A 15090-nucleotide genomic window follows, 5' to 3' on the forward strand; every position below is an offset into this window, starting at 1 on the left:
CCCAATTTGTGAAAGTTGATATCCTGCCCGGATATCAGAGTAGTCCTCGGAATCTAACCGTTAGAGATGAACTATGGGTTCAGACATTACTGTCTTTCTAAAGTCCTCTTCGGCAATATCAATACACCCCCACCTCCAGGAGTGTTGCATAAGGTATCGTGGATATTTTAGGGTCAGTGTTCTATAAAGCTAAGTTTGGCTCACGGGAGAACCTAGGTGGTTGGTAATCAGAAGAGGAAAAGGATGCAGAAAGGGAAACAGTCTTTTTTTTCTTCACAGTTTTGTCTAGGGCTGCACCTAATTAGGAGAACCATGAATAGGGTGCATATGATCCCACAAGTCCAGGGAAATTAAATATTAATGCTAGAGATTATTTTTACTATTGAGATACTTCACATGTGGTAACAGAATTTTTCTTTTTGTTTATAAGTAAATGCTAATTTGTATGCTTTTCTAACTTCTGAACAGCTTAAGGAAAAAATTTCAAACAAAAGTGTCCCAAATTGGCTAAGTTTACATTCTAGTTTCCCATTCAGCTTTTTATTTTTTGAGGCTGACCTTCAAGTCCACTGCCAAAGGAACATCTCAGAGGCTTCCATTCTTTAGGAGACTACCTGAGTCATCTCAGTGAGTCTTGAGTTAGAATCTTCCCTTAAATTCAGACACAACACAAATTCTAAAAGTCATTATATTCATTTAAGTTATATTCATTGTCTGAATTTATAGTTAAGCCATTCAGTTACGTGACAAATACTTTTTGCTATGAATAACACAATACACATCATGAAAATGAACCTACTAGAATTCTAATAAAATCTATATTTTCATATAAGAGAAAGTACTAGAGACATATACTCCTTGCATTAAAAGTTGTGAATTCATTTTTGAATTTTTATTATCATCCAATATTAAGAGCTCTAATTATGATTTTATCAGTCTCTGCACAAAAGTAATTCATATAAAAGTATATTGAATTTTTCAGATAGATAAAAATATGTTCTTGAAAGTAAAGCTTATTTGGGCAGTTAGTCCTAGAACATTAAATTATTTAATGTAATGGTAATATTATGTAAAGTCAAGGCAACTTAACTAAAATAGGAATTTGGATAAAACATTTATTTCACTTAATGAAAATACAGTATGAGGAAGTTAATGGAAACATGAATAATCAATTGCATTAAATGTCAGTAGATCTGTCCCAAAAGGATTCCATAGCATTAACAGTTGATGGACATTTTCCTGAAGTTTGTGATTATTCATTGAAATTGATATGCTTGTGAAGTAAACAAGAAAATATACTATATTTTCCCCATAACTTTAGATCTTTTTCCGTAGTGTTCATGAGAGTACATGACAAAATGTCTCAAGGTGAGGATAGTATTCTCCATCATGTTAATAATTACACTTGAGTTCTGGTGATTTAAGACAAGAATGGTAGAAACAAAATTTTGCATAATTTGAACATACTGATAGCAGCCACAAAAGCTCTTTCTAAAAGTTTTGCCCTAGGCGAGTTTTTAAAATCATCTTTTATAAAATCACTCAAATGTAGCATGCTTGCCTCCATTAAAAATAGCTTCAATATCCTAAGGCAATCCATATTTGGTAACTATAGTTACATATTTAAGATGCATTTTATATGTGACTAGATCTGAGATTAAGAGCCGTCAACTTCTTGTAACTCTGATATTTAAAAGAATAAAAAGAAGTTTAGGTCAGAGAATCTTTAAAATATCTTTCATCTTTTATCATCCTTAATTGCAAAACTTTATGCTGAATATGATTCCTCTGTCTACAGTTTAGAAGGCACAACACTCTAAGATAAAACAGAACAATTTATAGATGATAGTGGTTCTCCAAGGATGATCAGTGTAAATCTAGCATCAGACATGGGGGAGGAAATTATTAAACACAAAAACTATTCAAGCCATGTATGGTGGCTCATACCTGTAATCCCAGCACTTTGCGTTGCCGAGGTGGGAGAATCACTTGAGGCTAGGAATTCGAGGTTACAGTGAGCCATGATCATGGCACTGCACTCCAGCCTAGGTGACAGTGACCCTGTCTCTAAAATAATAATAATAATAATAATAAACCATAAAGACTATTTGGCTCTTTCCCAACTTACTGAATTAGATATTCTACAGATGGGTTCTGGGGATCAGCATTTTAACACACCCTCCAAAATTTGAGAATCTGAAGTTGCTACTCTGGAATTGTGAGGAACAAGTTCTATTACCATGTAGCTCTTCTTATGGTTTCTTTCCGTGGGTGATGAAATGCTAAGCGTGCATAAACTCTTCTCTTTCTCCATCTTGCTCCATCAAACAATATAGATGAATTTTATCCATCTATACAGAAAAAGACTCTGATTCTATCTTGAGTGATCATCATAGCCTGGACAAGTTTGGAAATTTGGAGAAAGGGATAGGGAGAATACCTTCTGTGATGTGAAGGAATAGATACTTATATGGTAAATAACCATGAAGAATCTGCTGCTGTACAAACTAATTTGTACAGTCAGCCAGCACAGAAATATCAGATATCCACATAGCAGCAGGCCACACCATTCACTTGTCTATTTATGCAACTGACAAAAGGAGAATCATTTAAATAAAAGTTATGAAAAATCCAGAGATAAGGAAATTCCTGTGTATATTTTTATTACAACACTTACTAGGGGTGTGTGTGTGTGTGTGTGTGTGTGTGTGTGTGTGTGTTGGTTGGTCTATTCCCAGTGATGTGAACTCCTTGCATCTTGAGTCCAGGGTCTGTCTTAATGATCTGAGTACCCACCTCAGCTAGCAGTATCAATTTTTATCCACTCACCCAAATTCTTAGGAATCTTCCTCACTCTTCTCTTTCTCTCACAGTTTACAACCCACCTCCCACTTCAGCAAGCTCTGTCAGCTCTACTTTCAAAATTCATACTGATTCTGACCAGTGTCAACACCTCCACTCCCATCACCCTATTTCAGCCATCATCGTCTTTCACCGGGATTAATGGAAAAGCCCCTTACTCCATCTCTGATACTAGTCTCAAATCGTGTAATCATTTCTTCACAAAGCAACCCACATCTCCTTGTTAAGCATGGACCAGGTTCCTCTGCTCTCCCGCTCGGAATCTTCCTGTGGTTTCTCTCACACTCGGAATAAAATCCAGAGGTTTGCCTGAGGTCTACAAGGCCCCACAGGATCCATTTGCTTTCTCAACCTTATCTCCCCGTCGAAATACCACACTTGCTCCCCTTCCTTTTATTTCTGGCAATACCAAGGCTATTATCATCTGAGGCCAGTTGCCCTTGCTGTTCGTTCCACCTGGAACACCGGAGCCTCATGCCTCATTCTTGCCTCCTTAAGGCCTTTTTTCAAATTTCACTTTCCAGAGAAACTTTCCTTACCACATCCTCAAAATAGCTTTCTTCCTCTCCCTGCCTCCAGGCAATCTCTAGTCCTTCTGGGACTTATTTTTCTTCTTTGTATTACCAGTACCTGAAATTATATCTGCATTTTGTACTGTTTATGCCCTCCACTAGAATAGAAGCCCCACAGGGTAGGAACTTGGTCCTATTTACCTCTGAAACTCCATGCCCAGAGCAATGCCAGCCATGCCATAGTAATCAACAAAACCTTATAGAATGTCTAATGCCCAGCGCTGATACATGACCAGAGCTTCATATATCTATGTTGAGGGGCTAAATGAATGAATATTAGAAGCTTTGTTTTTCTGGTTGCAAATATTCCCCTTGAGCAGAATGTACTTCGTACAGGTGGCCATTCTAGCCTAGTCCTGAATTCTATTTCCTTGACCATATTCTCCCATGGGAAGATTTATTTTCTCCTGTTTGAATGAAGGAAGTCAAGGAGCAGTCTAGTTCTTGTTAATTAAAAAAACATTTGGGATCTATTTCATCCTGTAATCAAATTAATTTGCCCAACAGAAGGATACAGGGTGACATTCAAGTTACCATGAAGCAAGTCAATATGAGCGATAAAACAACAGAGAGTTAATAATGGGCAATTCTCTACTTTTTTCTATCTTACTCTTTTCCAGTGAGGACCTAAATATTCTAAAACAATCCACCTGTTTTGGTATTCTCTTTGCTTTAATTTCAGATTCCTCATGAGATTACCAGGGGACACTGAATTAGGTTTTAGACACAAGCTGTCTTACTGTCATATTTCTAAACAGAAAGTCTTTCTTTATGGAACAAAAACAGTAGAACATGTTGCTGGAAAGCTAGCACTTTGGTCTCATGGAACAGTGTCTTTCTATTAGTACCTTAAAAAGTATCCTCAAAATATCATCTGCTTTCATAGGAAGAGAAGTATACCCTCTGATAATGTTATCCAAAATGTTTTGGAAACTGACATTAATGATGAATGCAAAATAAAATCATACAATTGCTTTATGTTACAGTTTCTTCCCCACCTTAGAATCAGTCTGTGGAGAATTTCAATTTGTAGACAACTGCTTCCCACATGTGAATTATAGTTAAATTATACCAGTGATGTCACTGATGTGGAATAAAAAGTGCTGTGAATTTTAGTGATCGCAATTTCACCACAGCTGTGAGCAATGTGTTCCATAAAGACTGGTATAATTCTCCCAGGAGTCATGTTAAAACCTCACTCTTGCAACTCGTAAGCAACTAATGCTTAAAATGTATGCAAAAGACATTTACCCACAAGGTCGGTATTTTATGTATTTCCTAGTTAACAAGTTTTAAAAAGTTCTTGTATTATTATATCCATTAAACATTAGGCTAAAGTCCAGCGTATGCTATGTAAATAAGCAAGTCTGCAAATTAAAGTAAGAGAGTGATCAAATACAATAAAGGTGATTTTCTGCTTTGAAATAAAAGCATAAGCACACGATGCCTTTGAACTTTAAATATTGAAGAAAAATAGCCTGGGTCAAAGGTAGAACGAGATTTTTCTTAAAGAGCTTTAGGACTGCCTACTCTTATTTTGGTTGGATTAAAGCAAATCGTTTGCATTACTGTAACCTGGGTCAGAGCTCGCCTGCGGGGATGGCTGTGTGCCCAGCAGACCCGCTCCACCAGGGAGCTGCCATGGTGGCCCTATCCACAGGTGTCCCATGGAGCACAGTCCTCTCCATGGGGGGTCTCAATGAGTCACCATTGAATTTTCATTGAAGAGAGAAAGTTTCCCAAAAGAAAAACAACAACTGGCAACTAAAAATAAGCAACTGTATTTAGTGTGGAGAAAGTGAAATTATTTCTTTTTTTTTTAAATTTTATTATTTTTTTAAATTTTATTTTATTATTATTATACTTTAAGTTCTAGGGTACATGTGCACAATGTGCAGGTTTGTTACATATGTATACTTGTGCCATGTGGGTGTGCTGCACCCATCAACTCGTCAGAACCCATTAACTCATCATTTACATCAGGTATAACTCCCAATGCCCTCCCTCCCCCCTCCCCCTTCCCCATAATTGGCCCCGGTGTGTGATGTTTCCCTTCCTGAGTCCAAGTGATCTCATTGTTCAATTCCCACCTATGAGTGAGAACGAAATTATTTCTCATATCCAGAATCCTTTACCTTTTTGCCCAAATCTGATGTGGTATGACTCTTAACAGATTACAGTCTTTGTCTAAGACATCTGTCTGGGTCCTTCTTGTTCACATTTTGCAAAAGGAGTATTTATTCCAGTCATTGAAAAAATAGAGACTCTTGGGTTGAGATTGTGTGGGGGAAAAAAGGGTTATTTGGGACAACAGTTGATAAAAAGGTTATCATGAGTGAACATGGATAATGCCTTTGCTATGTGTCCCTACTATTATGAGCACTGGAAATGCAGAAATTATTTCTAAGTTATTTATCACCATACTCCCTGAACCTAGATAAGTGTCTAGTGCCTAGAACATTGTACATGCTCAAGAGGTAGGGGTGTGTGTGTGTGTGTTTGTGTGTGTGTGTGTTGAAATGAGTAAAGGGAGAAGGGAAAAACTTAAAAGAGGGAAAATAACCGTGATACTGAGTATGAGGTCTAGATAGTGATAATATGGCCATTTTCAGAGGAACATGTAGATCCCCAAGCTTGAAGAACTAGGCTGTTGAACAAAGAACAAATCAGTGTGGATGTTAAGAACTAAGATGGTGAACTCTGCCAGGACAGTGGGTGCCTTTCTAAAAAGTCTCAATAGTGTGGAAACAGGGCTTCCCGACAGCTTATGGAAACAAATCCTCAATGGACGTATTTGCTCCTGTGGCAAGTCCCTCTCAGTAACACCTGACTCACTGGCCAGTGCTCTCTTTCCTTGCAACACTCCCTCCTCCTGCTCTTCCCACTCGAGTGTACATGAATCTTAAGAGCAAGTGGATCAGTCTCTAGGCCGGGAAGACATAGAAAGGTTTCCAAAGACACTTCATTTACAATCAGGAAGTCTCTCAGACGTCAAGCTATTTTGGCTTAATTAAGAAAAAAGATCCTTGACAGCTACAAGTGGAAAGTTCTTGGGATGGGACGGCCTTTAATAGCCCCAGACTTGGCAATGTTCTAAGAAGAAATCCTGCCAGTTCTTAATTTTAAAACTAAGGCTATATTTATGCAACACTTAAACAACTGGTTAATTCAGTGAAACTATTGCCCCAATTTAATTTGACGACATGTAAATGAACAGACCTTTGATTAACTAATTCACCTTCCAACTACTTGTCAAGATCTTCCAAAAGTGGGCTGATTTCTATTGCACACAGTGGAGATTTATGATATCATTAAAGAGCTAAGGTTCAGTGACTTTAAACTATGCTTGAATTATAACTTAAAACAATGTCTTTCATTAATAATGGCAGGGATATGAAGATTTGCTTTCAAACTTAGTGCAACATTTCTGGCTTTTAAGTTTTAGTGACATATTTATCAACGGCAACTAGGTGCTGAGTGCTCAAATGCACCTGTAATCATGCTTTTATCTTATGTTCAGAAAACTATAGCAGCCTTATTTTTTTTCTACATTTGGTGACACTAATCTCTTTCCTCCAATCTGTTTTATACTACTAAGGAAATCTCCTTAAATATTATTTCATAGTTTTCCTCCTCAGAAAACTTCAACATTATGTACGTATACATATCTCATTATACCCAATATAATTGAACCTATAAAAATAATAAAAATATGAATAGGTATACACCAGAGTGATGCATATGGAAGCGTTTTAAAGATTCTTGTTTATTATCTGTGTTTTATTTTCTGCAATGTGTATTGCCTATGTAAAATAAGTTCATTTCCTTTTTTTTTTTTTTGAAGATTCAATAACTCAATTTTCTTGATTTAAAAAAAAGAAAAAGGTGGAAAGCATATATGAGTGTAGAAATGATCAAAATATAATGGTAATCACTATTAATGTAAGTAGACTAAACTTTCTGGTTAAAAACAGATGTCATATTGGATTTAAAAACAAATAAAATACAAAAATCAAGTTGCATTGTGTTTACAGGATATATACTTAAAACTTCTGGATAAAGATTTAAAGCCAAAAGACAGACAAACTTTGTTTACCACTCATTGATAAACCAAAGAAAGTTAGTGTAGTCATTTTATTATCAGAAAAAGTAAACTTTAAGAGGCATTCCTAGAGATAAGGAATTCAACCACTGTTAAGACATAATAGTGCTATTCTTATATGCACCTAATAATATAGTCTCTGGGTGTAGCCAGAGATTTTATACTACATCTCTCAGTAACTGATAAATCAAGCAGAAAAAAACATCAACAATTCCATAGAAGATTTAAACAGTACAATTAACAAATTTGATCTGTGTAACATTCAGAGAACATCATACTCCACAATTGGGGTATAAATATTCTTTTCAAACACAGGAAAAACTTTATGAAAGTTGACTACATTCTAGGGCATAAAGATATATTCAACAAATATTAAGCCATTGATAACCATATAGCTCACATTTCTTAAATACCACCCAAGGAAGTAAAAAATCAATCTAGGCATACTTCTAGGAAGAAAAAGACAAATATCTGAAAACTTAAAACTACATTTTCAAATAACTGATAGGTTAAAAGAAAGAAATCATAATTGAAATGTTAAATATTTAAAACTAAATAATAACAAAAATATGTTACAAAACCTGTGGGTTGAAAGTAAAGCAAATTTTGGAATGAATTTCACAGCCTTAAATATTTTAATTATACAACAATGCTCAGAGTTAATGAGCCAGACTGTTTATCCTAGAAAACCAAGGTTAATTTAATAGAAAATTAATTAATTTAATTTACTGCATTAATAGGTTAAAGGAGAAGTGCTTAATTATATTAATAAATACAGAAAGAACATTTGGTAAATTCAATATTTATTAATGATAAAAATATCTTAGCAGGCTAGGATAAAAGGGAATTTCCCAAATCTGAAAAAGGTCATATCCAGAAGTATATTATAAATGTCATACTTGGTATGAAATATAGGAAACATTCTCTTTATAATCCAGAACAAGACGAATATGCTCATTATCAGAATTTCTAACCAGCTTAAAAGAGTTTTGCAAATGTATTTGATGCCAAAATCTATATATAAAATTCAATTGTATATCCACATGCCTGTAACAATCAAGAAATGTAATTAAAATAAAACAAACCAAAAAAACTTTTTTCTAATAGCTCTTAAATCAACAATAAAAATAATAACCACCACGAACAACAAAAGAACTATTAAAATATACTAATGTCCTTTATTGAGAAAATTATAACATTTTGTTGTAAGATATTAAGTAATATTTAAATAAATAGAGACATGTACAGGTTGAGCATCCCTAATTGAAAGTCCAAAATCTGAAGTGCTTCAGAATCCTAAACACTTTGAACACTGACATAATGCCACAGATGGAGAAATTTTACACCTGACGTCATGTGACAGATCGCCATCAAAATGTAGTCAAAACTTTGTTTCATGCACAAAATGATTCAAAATATTGTATAAAATTACTTCAGGCTAATTTTATACAATTATATATATGTGTGTATAAGGTATATATAAAATGTATATAAATTTTGTGTTTAGATTTGGTTTTCATCCCAAGATGTCTCATTATATATATTCAAGTATCTCAAAATTCAAAAAAATCCAAAGGCTTCCGGTCCCAAACAGTCTGGATAAGAGATGCACAATCTATATACCATGTTCTCAGGCTGTATATTATAAAGAAGTGAATTCTCTCAACTTTGATCTAAAAATTCAAATTAATTTCATCCTGGTTTTTCATGGAATTGGACAAACTAACTCTACAGTTTGTGTCGATGAACAGAGATGATCCATGTGCCACTTGCCCAATCAGATATTGTGACAGTGTGGTGTTGTCATAGTGAAAACAAAATAGAACAGTAGGACCAAATAAAGAACCTAGACAGAGATCCTTTCCTATTTGGTATTTGGCTTTTGAAAGAATAGACATTGCCAATTAGTGGGAAAAGAAAAAAACAATGTAATTAACGATGCTGGAAAAAGTGATGACCCCTGAGGATGAAAAGTGAAATTGAAGCCTTATCTCATCTCACACTCAAAAATCAATCCCGGCCTGGCACAGTGGCGCACGCCTGTAATCCCAGCACTTTGGGAGGCCAAGGCGGGCTGAGACGAGTGGATCACTTGAGCTCAGGAGTTTGGGACCATCCTGGGCAACATGGCGAAACCTTGACTCTCTCAAAAATACAAAAATGAGCCAGGCATGGTGGCGTGCACCTGTCGTCTCAGCTACCTGGGAGGCCGAGGTGGAAGGATCACCTGAGCCCGGGAGGCAGAGGTTGCAGTGACCTGAGATAGCACCACTGCACTGCAGCCTGGGCAACAGAGCAAGACTGTCTCAAATTAATTTATTAATCATTTCTGTTCAGAAAAAAATACACTGTTTCAGGAAATATACACACAGAGAGAGAGAGAGAGAGAGAGAGAGAGAGAGAGAGAGAGAGAGAGAGTAAAAGATAAGCCAGGGACTGGGAGAGGATATTTCCAACACATGTCACTGAAAAATGTTTGCTAACTAGTATATACAAAGAACTCCTATGATTTAAAAGGGGAGAAAATCTAACAAAAGCTAATAGAGAAATTGGCAAAAGGCATGAATAAACATTTCACAGAAAAGGAAATCGGACAAGTCCATAAGCATATGAAAAGATGATAAACATCATTAGTAATGAAGTAAAATGTAATTTAAGGCTGGGCGCGGTGGCTCACGCCTGTAATCCCAGCACTTTGGGAGGCCGAGGCGGGCGGATCACGAGGTCAGGAGATCAAGACCATCCTGGCTAACACGGTGAAACCCCGTCTCTACTAAAAATACCAAAAACTAGCCGGGCGTGGTGGTGGCGCCTGTAGTCCCAGCTACTCAGGAGGCTGAGGCAGGAGAACGGCGTGAACCCGGGAGGCGGAGCTTGTAGTGAGCCGAGATCGCGCCACTGCACTCCAGCCTGGGCGACAGAGCGAGACTCCGTCTCAAAAAAAAAAAAAAAAATGTAATTTAATATATGTACATGTTAAATCACAATGAGGTATTTTATTATGCAACAAATTGGCAAAGATTTTCAAAGTCAGAAAATATCAAGTGTTTACAAGGATATAGGACAGAGGTTGGCTAACTTTCTGTAAAGGGTCAGATAGTAATTATTTTAGGATTTGCATAAATTTTCTCATAACTACTTGACTGTGCTGTTGTATTACAAAAGCAGCTGCACACAATATCTAACCAAATGAACATAATTTTCTTCCAATAAACCTTTATTGACAAAAACAGGCAGCAAACTTGATTGGGCTCATGAGCTGAGATTTGCTGATCTCTGATGTGGAGGAAAAGAGAAATCACATGGGAGTATAAATTGGTATAAATCTTGGAAATAATGTTTGAAAATAGTTTATGTACAGTGTATCCTGGCATGTACTATACAGGATCTCCAGCATATGTACACCAAAGGAATGTACAAGAATGTTCATGGCAGTTTGCTTATAATAACAAAATAACAGAACAACTTGTTTTAGCCTATTCAGGGTGCTATAATAATATATCATAAATTGGGTAGCTTGTGTGCAACAGGAAATTTATTTCTCACAGTTCTGGAGGCTGGGAAGTCAAAGATCAAGGTGCCAGCAGATTCAGTGTCTGATAAAGGCCTGTTCACAGACAGCACCTTCTCACTGTGTCCTCACTTGGCAAAGGGTGGGAGTCTCTTTTGGATCTTCTTTATAAGGGCACTATCCCATTTATGAGGGCTCTTCCCATGTGACCTACTCCCCTCTCAAAGGCCTCACCTCCTTGTATCACTACATTGGTTATACACATTCAGATTATAGCATGATATGGTTAGGCTTTGTGTTCCCACCCAAATTTCATCTTGAATTATAATTCCCATAATCCACACTTGTCAAGAGAGAGATCAGGTGGAGGTAATTAAATCATGGGAGACCATTCCCCCGTGCTGTTCTTGTGATAGTGAGTGAGTTCTCACGAGACCTGATGGTTTTATAAGGAGCTCTTCCCCCTTCACTCAGCACTTCTCCTTCCTGCTGCTGTGTGAAGAAGGTGCCTTGCTTCTCTCTAGCCTTCCGCCATGATTGTAAGTTTACTGAGGCCTCCTCATCCGTGCAGAACTGAAAGTCAGGTAAACTTCTTTCCTTTATAAATTACCCAGTCTCAGGTGTATGTCTTTATTGGCAGAGTGAGAATGGACTAATACATAGCATAACTCACATTATATAATCAATAACATAGATAAATGTATTTTGTAATGTTGATACAAAGAAATGCTATGCAATAGAGCTAGAAGCAGTAACCTGGATGCATCTGAAAAACATAGTATTAAAAAAAGGAGTGATCACCAAGGAATATGTACAGTATGAACCTATTTGAATAAAGTGCAGATAAACAGACAATACTAAAATACATATATATGTGTGTATGTGTATGTGTGTGTGTGTGTATGTGTACATATATATTTATATCACTTGAGTCACATGCTATGTGACCACACTAAATTGGGAAGCAAGACAATAATTAATACAAACTTTAAGAATGTGTTCACCTATTGAGGGAAGGACAGACTGAGATCTGGGAAGGCCAAACAAGGGCTTCTAAAATACTGGGAATGTTCTCTTTCTCAGTCAAGTTAGTAGACCTTTAGTTGTTGGTTTCATTTTATTCCTTAAATGCCAAGTATATATTTTATATATTCTTGTATATGTGATATTTCATAACAATATATCAATTCAGCTACAATCTGAAATCAAATTGGATTATGTTTCAGGAAGATCACTCTGGTAGAGGTATTTGGGACTAACCAGAAGAGGAAGAAAGTAGTGTCAGGAAGACTAGGTTAGGAGAATGTTATAGTATTTCCTGCATAAGGAGTGGTAGTTGTATAATTTGAGAAAAGGGAGTGCATTTAGTAAAAGTTTTGAGGTAAGGATGTAAAGATATTATGTAGAGGTGATGGTAAGGCTAGATAAGCCTAGGAAATTATGGCTGTTGTTGTTGTTGTTAACAATTTGGACTTTTTTTTTTATAGTTTTTGAGTGCTTAAGGAAAATATTTCAGAAAATGAGGGGAAAAAGCTATTGGAGAACTTTAGAATGATCTAACCAAGTAATTATGCCCCCAGAGGAGCCTAAATGAAATGTTTACTTGAATGAACACAAAACAGAAGAAACAAAACAAAGTTTTGTTGTAGCAATTCCCAAGGAAAGTTGAAGAGAAATTATTTTGATATAAAATAATGAAAGAATGGGTCACATTAATATTATTTAATGAATAAAGACCAAATGCATGGTACCATGCAATTAGTAGCTACATAGAACATGAAAAGGTAGGGAGAAATGCTATCAACTTACCATGGTGGCTAAGCCCTAGGTTCAAATCCTAAGTGATCTTTGGCAATGATTTGAGAATTTCTAAGGCTCGGTTTCCAACCTGTAGAACAGATACAATATTTCAGACAGTTTTTTGTGAGACTTAGTGTTTTGAATGTGCTCACTATATTGCATAGCATACAATCAAAATATAAGTGACAACAAAAATACAATGATTTTACATAATTAGCAACAATTGTGCCATTAGAAGAATAACTGTTAGGTTTCTTTTTCTAATATCATTTTGGTTTGTTTCCAGATTTTTTACAAGTGGAACTGTCAGCCACCTTGGCTTTTCTGCTTTGTTTTGCTGGTATTGCTCTCTTCCTCTGTCACTTTAGCGAAACATTGGCTAAAATGTTGAATTCGTTTTATCTCATGCCTTGATACATTTCCTTATCTTTCAATTACTTTTGAAAGGGTAAATTCACTTAGTAAGGCTGGTTATAATTTCACAGAAAATGCCTTTCACTCCTGTGACAGGGGCATATTTTTGGGAAAAATAAAAAATAAGTATACACCTTACTTCTAACCATCTGCAAGAGAAAAATGAGTAGAAACGGGGTGTACATGCACTTAAATTTTGCTACTCCAGCTTCCCTTTCCTGTAGGAAACTCAGTTATAGTTAAAAAAAAAAAAAGAATAGATGAAAAGAAGGAAATGGAAAGCTCTTGGGGGAAGGAAGAATGTCACTGTTTGGAGTGAATAACTTAAATCAGCTACTGATACAGCTTAAGTTGAAGTTGTCGTTGCATTTCCTGTTTTATTTTTTATAGGGTACATTCAACCTTTAAGTTCAAAACTTACTTTTTTCCATTTAACAGTAAAAACTGTAAAGTCGTGTCTTAACTATATGAATGGGGATTACTTTAGAATTTTTAAAATAGGCGTTGCTTTGGGAGAAAAACACATATAGTCTTCAAAAACTTAAAATATTACCTTTAAATTATTAATTATATTTACGGAGATAATATTTCAGTCTTACTTGACTTTTGAATTAGATTGTTTAACACTTGGGGATATACACAGCTACTATAAGAAATTAACTTTAGAAATATTTTAAAAGAAAATTGGAAAAAGAAAGAAAACGAAAATTTGGCTTCTCTCTGAAAACCTAAATCTCTCAAGTCGTTTTCTCAAACTGATCCAGCAGGTAATATGTTGATTGCCATATTTGTAATATTTTGTTTTTTACTTTTATATTTAATATATATTTTTTAAGACAGGGTCTCATTCTGTCGCTGAGGTTAATGTATAGTGGTGAGGTCATAGCTCACTGAAGTGATCATCCCTCCTCAGCTTCCTCAGTTGCGTGTGACCACACCCGGCTAGTCATATTTTAATAGTAAGTTATAAATCACCAAACTAATATCTATATAGTGTTTAGTTATAGGTAGTTTTGCTATGTTTTATAAAAGAAGAAAAGTTAGGTTTTCCTAAAGATATAGCCAGTCTTTTTCTTTTTTGGGGGGTTGGTGGGGGTGAGCTAATCACTTCTATTTATAATTTGTTTTCCTTCACTTGCACTTCTTATGTAAGTTTTCAGATGTCAACCTAAGTAAATACTGAAAAAAAAGAAAAATCAAATACATACACATGGAAAATCAGAATCATTCTTATCAAGAACTCATTCATTAGAAAAATTTGAAAATGGTTTCCTACCACTTCCTTCAAAACTAGGAGAAAATAAGTGGTGACCAAAACCTTAAGACTAAAAGCATGGATACATTCAATTAGCAATTAAAATTTATTTTCAGCTTGGTAAAATCTAGTCAAAGTAAGTTATAGACTCTTAAACAAAGTAAATTATTTTAATACACATTTTGCATTTTGCCAGTTACGTAGACAGGAGCCAACCTCAGTGTCATTTTGGTGGGATATGAATCAGGTAGTTACAGTGCTCACAGCTCTTTCTGTTGTGACATGAGATGTAGTGAGCCATGTACTGAGTTGTAATCCCTGTTTACTCAGGCTATTTACTATCTCCCAATGATAAAGGATGCAGTAATACCCAAGATGGGCAGAAAAACCCAGGAGTGTGAGTGAATAAAACCAAACATGAGATGTAGGCCCAGACTTACTAACCCCACAGCAATAAAAGGATGATGACAGAGTCTAGACTTTACTCTCCAAGCCTGATAAATAATTATAATGGCCAGTACTTTTCAGGGTTTGCTATACCCTAGACCTGGAGTCTGCTACCCCTGGGCCATGG

Source organism: Macaca fascicularis, chromosome 11, assembly GCF_037993035.2.
Source record: "Macaca fascicularis isolate 582-1 chromosome 11, T2T-MFA8v1.1".
Taxonomy (NCBI): domain Eukaryota; kingdom Metazoa; phylum Chordata; class Mammalia; order Primates; family Cercopithecidae; genus Macaca; species Macaca fascicularis.